The sequence below is a fragment of the Bos taurus genome, chromosome 15 (assembly GCF_002263795.3).
Source record: "Bos taurus isolate L1 Dominette 01449 registration number 42190680 breed Hereford chromosome 15, ARS-UCD2.0, whole genome shotgun sequence".
NCBI lineage: Eukaryota > Metazoa > Chordata > Mammalia > Artiodactyla > Bovidae > Bos > Bos taurus.
The window spans coordinates 21880737-21889951 of record NC_037342.1 but is presented as its reverse complement, the minus strand read 5'-3'; positions in this window follow the sequence as shown (position 1 = coordinate 21889951).

The window sequence follows — 9215 nt, the reverse complement described above, 5'->3', positions numbered from 1 at the left end:
TCAAGCCTGTGTCTCCTGCATTGGCAGGCAGATTTTTTACCATGAGCCACCAGGGAAGCCCGATTCAAGACTCTTTTATTCATTGTCTCTGGGGTAGGGCTTGGGGTGAAATATTGAGGACATATGTGGACAGGGGGCTCAGGGGCAGTTCTTCAGCCTTCCTTCCACTAACTGATCTCAATCTTTAATAAAACTGGTTTTTAGAGATTCTAGATCTCGACAAAAACAAACAAAACAAAACTACCACCAAGCTTCTTTGCCCTTTCCCTTTCCCAGCTTTTAGAGAATAAAAGGAAATGACCAAAATTCATGGCCTGAGATGAAGAGGGATGCTACAATTATTAGCTTCAACTCTCCAACCAGCAGAGGGAGGCCCTCTCTGGTATGAAGAACTAACACCTTTATAGCGCATGCCTGAGGGTCTCAAAACCATAGAGCTCCAAATCCTGACCTTCCCAAGGGGTCATGTGGCCTCTGCGTGAGCTTCCTCAGAGAAGGAAGACCTTACGTATCTCATTGTTAGCAGCTATTCTCCTGTGTTTCACTGAAATCCCCCTCCCTGCTTTCTCTTGCTCCATAGAATGTCTTCATTTGGGTGGTGCGTGTGTGTGTGTGTGCGTGTGTAAGATATATTCAATAAATCCATAACAGCTGGAAAATGCACTTTGTAGCAGAAACAGTCTTGTTTCACACAATTATATTAGAAGTGTTCAGTGCTCCTAACAGCTGATGTGCATTAGTCCTTTTTCACATGCTGTTCATTTCCCAGGGCTGCTCTAATAAAGTGCCACCGACCGGGAGGCTTAAAACAACAGGAAAGTATTGTCTCCCAGTTCTGGAGGCTGGAAGTCTGAGATCAAGGTGTTGGCAGGCTTGGTTTCTCCTGTGGGCTGTGAGGCAGAATGTGCTCCCTGCCTCTGCCCTAGCTCCTGGTGGTTGCTGGCCATCTCTGGTGGGTCTTGGCTTGTGGAAGCATCACCCCAAGTCTGCCTTCCTCTTCACATGATGGCCTCCCTCTGTGAATGTCTGTGTCCAAGTGTCCCCTTTGTATGAGGACACTGACCATATTAGAGACCACCTGAGTAACTTCATTCGTGTGAACTAATTATGTCTTCAATGACCCCTTCTCCAAACAGGGTCACACTGTGAGGCACTGGGGACCAGGACTTCAACATACAAATTTTGGTGGACACAATTCAACCCATGAACATATGTCCATGCTTTGCATATATTTGTGATTTTATTCTCACAACACTTTTAGGTAGGTAATGTTGCCCTCACCCTTTCCCTTATTGTCTCAGAAAGTTACTTGTCAGAAACCAATACATGTTAGCAGTGAGTAGAATTTCTATGATATCTTAACACTGCCATCTGGTGGTGGAAACAATTAAAGCAGCTTCTAACTTCTAGAAAAAGTTGTTCAGTTGGAAAGTCGTATCTGACTCTGCGACTTGCCTTACAGGAAATGTTCACTGACTTTTTTCTGTAATTGCAACAGTTCAGCCAAATAAGTATGAGTTTTGCTTGATATTGCTTTGCATCAAACACAATCCATATGAGAAAAATTAAGAACGGAATAGCACAAATTTTGAGTCCTTGATGGGCTCTAAATTTTGCTAATTAAAATACATAGCTCATTATAAAAAACTCTTGAGTGACTAGTCTGTGATAATACATATTCAACAGCTTTGTAGTTTTGGAAAAACCTATTTTGAAAAACTGGTTTCTCCTGATGCCCTTCCACTGGTGAGTCAGTCTAGACACTATTTCATTCTGCTGTTCAAACTCAGAATTCAAAAATAACTTTAGTTAGCAATTATTGAACTTCCCTGGTGACCCAGTGGATAAGATTCTGCACTCCCAATGCAGAGGGCACAAGTTCAATCCCTGGTTGGGGAACTGATTTTTGCATGCCTCATGGTGAGGCAAAAAAAAAAAAAAAATTAGTAATTTCTAACCATTTACTGTTATTTAAAGGAAAAAAAGAGGCTGTAAAGAAGAATTGACTTTGTTGCTTTTCCATCTCTGGGTGTGTTATTTCCTAGGCCTTCATTTGGTACCTCTCTCTGCAGTTTGCTCTCCACTATTAGGTTATTCATTTATTATTTTATACCAGTGTGGTCTTCTGTTTATCCAGTGGGTTATAATCTATCACTATAGTTATTTATTTATTCTAATGCTTAAATTATCCCACATTTGGCCAATGCTGGCTGCGGGAAACTGGCTACTGTGACCTATGACACAGGCCCCTCATTCCTGGCTGCTGCTTTGCTTTCCTGAAAAAAATCTTTTTTCCCAAGCTAATCAAGTATTTTTCCTACTCTGGCCATGGAATCAGGCATTTTTTTCAAGGAGCCCTTTTGTGAATCAGCTATACTTCAATTTTAAAAAGGAACCCTGGTATATTTTAGTGGAGAATGTTATTTAGAAGCCAGCTAGAGAATATATGTATGTGTATATATACGGTACATTGGAAATCATGAAGTCACACCAGTATTTCAATCTAATACAAAAGCCCACTCCAGTTTTTCTCTTTTTATTTTGTATCTGCAACTCTCTCCTCTTGTGGTGAGAAACCGGGCCCTTCTCACTCTTCGTCTGCTTGTCGGTTTCATCACTTCCCTGTGTAACCCACCGCTCATTGTCCCCACAGCACGTGGGGATGGCCTCCTCGCCACTCGGGCCACACCTGAGCCAGGTTTCTGCTCTGGATTGACCTCTTCCTTATCCTGCTCCGGCCTGACACTCCAATCTAAGCTACCAAGTCTCCCCATGTCCCCGGACATGGATGCTACCTTCTTCTGACTTACCTAATGGCTTTAGGACCGAAGTGCTCAAGAACAGGAGGAAAGGGAAGAGGAGGGAGACCAGAGAGTGCTGCACACAACTAAAAAAAAAACCCAAATTACAGTAAATTCTCTTTCACTCACTTGTGTTCTGATGTAGCTTTGTCCCCTGCTGCTGCTGCTGCTGCTAAGTCGCTTCAGTTGTGTCCGACTCTGTGTGACCCCATAAATGGCAGCCCACTAGGCTCCCCTATCCCTGGGAATCTCCAGGCAAGAACACTGGAGCGGGTTGCCATTTCCTTCTCCAATGCATGAAAGTGAAAAGTGAAAGTGAAGTCACGCAGTCGTGTCTGACTCTTAGTGACTTCATGGACTGCAGCCCACCAGGCTCCTCCATCCACGGGATTTGCCAGACAAGAGTACTGGAGTTGGGTGCCATTGCCTTCTCCGAGCTTTGTCCCCTACTAGAACGTAAACTCCATGAGAGGAACGTGTATCTGTCTTACTTACCATTTTATGCCTAGCACTTAGCATATATCCTGACACAAAATGGGTATGTGAAAGCATTCTGAATAAAGGAATGAATGAATACCATGAAAAAATAGAGAACTTTATAGCTACCATGCTGGGAAATGTACATAATTACCAACCAACTTGTCTAAGCCTTAGCCTGACATCTGGCTGTGTGTCATATCTGGCACAGTGTGTGGCAGGCATATAGTAGGTATTCAAGAAATTATTTAAAAAATAAAACCAAAAATTTTTGGTTGCACGTGTCTTCATTGCTGTGCTGGGGCTTTCTCTATGTGCGCCAGGCGAGGGTCACTCTTCATTGCAGTGCACGGGCTTCTCATCGTGGTGGCTCCTCCTGTTGTGGAGCATGGGCTCTAGAAGCATGGGCTTCAGTATTGCCCTATGTGGGCTCAATAGCTGTGGCTCACAGGCTTGTTCTGTGGCATGTGGGATCTTCCCGGACCAGGGATCCAACCTGTGTCTCCTGCATTGGTAGGTGGATTCTTATCCATTGTACCACCAGTGAAGTCCAGGAAATTATTTTAAAATGGATAGACCCAAGGGATTATCTGATATATTCATTTCATCCATTGTGTATCACAGTGAAGAAATAGCTGGGAACTACAGCTTTCAATGATGAAAGAGGTCAACTAAACTTTCAAACCATACCAGGATGAGTAAGCTCAATGTTCAATTTTTTTCAAAAGACTTTTTAAGGGACTTCTCAGATGGCACAGTGGTAAAGAATCCTCCTGCCAATGCAGGAGATGCCAGAGACTTGGGTATGATCCCTGGGTTGGGAAGATCCCCTGGAGAAGGAAATGGCAACCTGCTCCCAGTATTCTTGTTTGGAAAATTCCATGGACAGAGGACCCTGCTAGGCTATAGTCTATGCGGTCACAAAGGGTCAAACACTACTGAGCATGCAATTATGCAAGATTTAAAAAAAATATTTATTTGACTGTACTGAGTATTTCAAATCCTAAAATGTGATGCTGTTAAAATGCTGCACTCAATATGCCAGCAAACTTGGAAAACTCAGCAGTGGCCACAGGACTGGAAAAGGTCAGTTTATATTCCAATCCCAAAGAAAGGCAATGCCAAAGAATGTCCAAACTACCGCACAATTGTACTCATCTCACACGCTAGCAAAGTAATGCTCAAAATTCTCCAAGCCAGGTTTCAACAGTATGTGAACTGAGAACATCCAGATGTTCAAACGATTAGAAAAGGAAGAGGAACCAGAGATCAAATTGCCAACATTCCTGGATCATAGGAAAAGCAAGAGAATTTCAGAAAAACATCTACTTCTGTTCATTGACTATGCTAAAGCCTTTGTGTGGATCACAACAAACTGTGGAAAATTCTTCAAGAGATGGGAATACCAGACCACCTTACCTGCCTCCTGAGAAACCTGTATGCAGGACAAGAAGCAACAGTTAGAACTGGACATGGAACAATGGACTGGTTCCAAATTGGCAAAGGAGTACATCAAGGCTGTATATTGTCACCCTGATTTTTTAACTTCTATGCAGAGTACAGCATGCAAAATGTCGGGCTGGATGAAGCACAAGCCGAAATAAAGGTTTCTGGGAGAAATATCAATAACCTCAGCTATGCAGATGACACCACTCTTATGGCGGAAAGTGAACAGGAACTAAAGAGCCTGTTGATGAAAGTGAAAGAGGAGAGTGAAAAAGATGACCTAAAACTCAACATTCAAAAAATGAAGATCATGGCATCCGGTCCCATCACTTCATGGCAAATAGATGGGGAAACAATGGAAACAGTGACAGACTTTATTTTCTTGGGCTCCAAAATCACTGCAAATAGTGACTGCAGCCATGAAATGAAAAGACACTTGCTCCTTGGAAGAAAAGCTATGACAAATCAGGACAGCATATTAAAAAGCAGAGATATGACTTTATCAACAAAGGTCCTTCTAGTCAAAGATGTGTTTTTTCCAGTGGTCATGTATGAATGTGAAAGCTGGACTATAAAGAAAGCTGAGCACCAAAGAATTGATGCTTTTCAACTGTGGTGTTGGAGAAGACTCTTGAGTCCCTTGGACAGGAGATCAAACCAGTCAATTGTAAAGGAAATCAGTCCTGAATATTCCTTGGAACGACTGATGCTGATGCTGAAACTCCAGCACTTTGGCCACCTGATGTGAAAAAATGACTCATTGGAAAAGACCCTGATGCTGGGAAAGATTGAAGGCGGGAGGAGAAGGGGACGACAGAGGATGAGATGGTTGGATGGGATCACCACCTCAATGTACATGAAATTGAGCAAGCTCCAGGAGTTGGTGATGGACAGGGAAGCCTGGCGTGATGCAGTCCATCAGGTCTCAAAGAGTTGGACACGCCTGAACTGAACTGAAGCAGGTATTAGCTGTGGGACACATGGGACTTTTAGTTGTGGCATGTGGGATCATTTTTTTCAGTTGCAGCATGCCAACTCTTAGTTGCAGCATGTGGGATCTAGTTCCCTGACCAAGGCTCAAACGCAGGCCCCTGCATTGGGAGCCTGGAGTCTTCACCACTGGATCACCAGCTAAGTTTCTCAATGTTTCATTTGGACATAACACTTAATATTTAGCAAGCCCTTGTTAAATTTGCGTGTGTGCTCACTCATTCAGTAGTGTTTGGCTGTTTGCAACCCCTGCTAGGCTCCTCTGTCTATGGAATTTTCCAGGAAAGAATACAGAGGTGGGTTACCATTTCCTTCTCCAGGGTATCTTCCTGACCCAGGGATCAAACCTGTGTCTCTTGCATCTCCTGCACTGGCAGGATTCTTTACCACTGTGCCTCCTGGGAAGCCTGCTTTATCAAGGAGGCAAAAACATAAAAACAGGTACAAACTATATTATTAGGGACATAGCTTAATATGTAGTAGAGCACATGCTTGTGTGCCTAGTTCCTAAGTCATATCTGACTCTTTGTGACCCCATGGACTGCAGCACGCCAGGTTTCCCTGTCTTTCACTATCTCCAGGAGTTTACTCTAACTCATGTCCATTGCAATGGCACCCCACTCCAGTACTCTTGCCTGGCAAATCCCATGGACAGAGGAGCCTGGTAGGCTGCAGTCCATGGGGTCACTAGGAGTTGGACACGACTAAGTGACTTCACTTTCACTTTTCACTTTCATGCATTGGAGAAGGAAATGGCAACCCACTCCAGTGTTCTTGCTTGGAGAATCCCAGGGACAGCGGAGCCTGGTGGGCTGCCATCTATGGGGTCGCACAGAGTCGGACACGACTGACATGACTTAGCAGCAGCAGCAGCATGTCCAATGAGTTGGTGATGCTATCTAATCATCTCATTCTTTGCCACCCTATTCTTTTGCCTTCAAACTTTCCCAGCACCAGGGTCTTTTCCAATGAGTCGGCTCTTTGCATCAGATGGCTAAAGTAGTGGAGCTTCAGCTTCAGCAACAGTCTTTCCAATGAATATTCAGGGTTGATTTCTTTTAGAATTGTCTGGTTTGAGCTCCTTGCAGTCCAAGGGACTCTCAAGAGTCTTCTCCAGCACCACAATTCAAAAGCACCCATTCTTTAGCACTCAGCTTTCCTTCTGTTCTAGCTCTCACATCCGTACATGTCTCCTGGAAAAACTATAGCTTTGACAATGTGGACCTTTGTTGGCAAAGTGATGTCTCTGCTTTTTCCTTCCAAGGAGCAAGTGTCTTTGAATTTCATGGCTGTAGTTACCGTCTGCAGTGATTTTGGAGCCCAAGAAAATAAAATCTGTCACTGCTTCTGCTTTTTCCCCTTCTATTTGACATGAAGTGATAGGGCCGGAAGCCATGATCTTTGTTTTTTGAATGCTGAGTTTCAATCTCGCTTTTTCATTCTCCTCTTTCACCCTCATCAAGAAGCTCTTTAGTTCTTCATTTTCTACCATTAAAGCAGTATTATCTGTATATCTGAGGTTGTTGATATTTCTTCTGGCAATTTTGATACCAACTTGTGATTCATCCAGCCTGGAATTTTGCATGATGTACTCTGCATATAAGTTAAATAAGAGGGTGACAATATACAGCCTTATCATACTTGTTTCCCAATTTTGGACCAGTCTAACTGTTGCTTCTTGACCTGCATACAGGTTTCTAAGGGGGCAGGTACATTGGTCTGGTACTCCCACACTGGCTGTGTATAAACACAGAATAAGAGATATAGGGGTCCCAGTAGAGACAAGACGCTAGTGAAAAAGGGAACATGCAGAGGGTTATCTCTGATTATAACCTTAAGACTGAATCCTCATTTTAAGTTTTAGTGACATACGTGTGTATGTGCACACATGCTCAGTTGTGTCAGACTCTTTGCAACTCCATGGACTGTAGCCCGCCACACTCCTCTGTTCATGGGATTGTCCAGGCAAAAATACTGGAGTGGGTGGCCATTTCCTTCTCCAGGGGATCTTCCTGACCCAGGGATCAAACCAGTGTCTCTGGCATCTCCTGCAGTGGCAGGCAGATTCTTTACCACTAGTGCCACTAAATAAGTTGTTAATTCATCAGCTTCTGTTTACTTGTCCCCATGCTTATGTCTTCCCAGGTAGTGGGAGTGCTTTCCAAACTAAAATAACTCAATTATCTTCCCCCAACACCAAGGTGGAGTGTGAAAACCACGTCCTCCAAACTTCCAAGCTGAAATATTTTGATGGATTGTACTTCACTCTGAAAGATGAACTGTTCATCCATCCAAAAAGTACTGATGGTTTACTCTGCTCACGGCACTGCCTTGGGTGCAGGAAGTACACATCTTGCTGGGTGGATTGGATCCCAACCTTCATGGAGCTTGCAGTCTAGTAGAGACCAGAAGACAGGGGAAAAGGGGAGGATAAAGAGACACATCACAGAGCCAGGAAGTTTGATGCAAAATAGGAACTTTGACGTTTTGGGCAATGGATTGGTCCTTCAGACCATATGGTCACTCTTTTTTTTTTGAACTTTTTACTTTATATTGGAGTATAGCTGGTTAAAAATGTGAAGATATGGCCACTCTTTTTGCTTGAAATAGTGTTAACTGCATGGCACCCCACTCCAGTACTCTTGCCTGGAAAATCCCATGGACGGAGGAGCCTGGTGGGCTGCAGTCCATGGGGTTGCTAAGAGTTGGACACAACTGAGTGACTTCACTTTCGCTTTTCCCTTTCATGCACTGGAGAAGGAAATGGCACCCCACTCCAGTGTTCTTGCCTGGAGAATCCCAGGGAAAGGGGAGCCTGGTGGGCTGCCGTCTATGGGGTCGCACAGAGTTGGACACGACTGAAGCGACTTAGCAGCAGCAGCAGCACTGCACACACTTCCCTGAAGCAGGCATGAATGGTGTTTTGTTATCCACCCTGCTCTCTGCCTTGGTAAGTCAGGCAATTGGCCATGATTAAAATCCGCTACCTTCGATACCAGCCTGACCCAGATGAGTTTACTCTGTCTAATTTGGGGCTCCATGTGTTAAGCAAAGTTACAAACCATTCAGAAACAAGATATACGAGGAATGGTAAAAATACTAAAATCATTAAGCTGATGGTAGGGGGTCGCTGAGGGTCAGACATGACTGAGCGACTTCCCTTTCACTTTTCACTTTCATGCATCGGAGAAGGAAATGGCAACCCACTCCAGTGTTCTTGCCTGGAGAATCCCAGGGACGGGGGAGCCTGGTGGGCTACTGTCTATGGGGTCCCACAGAGTCGGACACGACTGAAGTGATTTAGCAGCAGTAGCAGCAGCAGGATGTTGCTGGTGTTTTAAATAATAGCCTTCAGAATTTCATATGGTAAATGACTGGTGTTAGGCCACATTTCTCTGCATTTGAGTCTTAAAGTGTTTGAGATAGTCAGCTCCCCCAAACAAAAAAAAGGTAAAATCATTAGCATTATTTCTAATATTAATGTTGAGGCTGCAGTGAGAC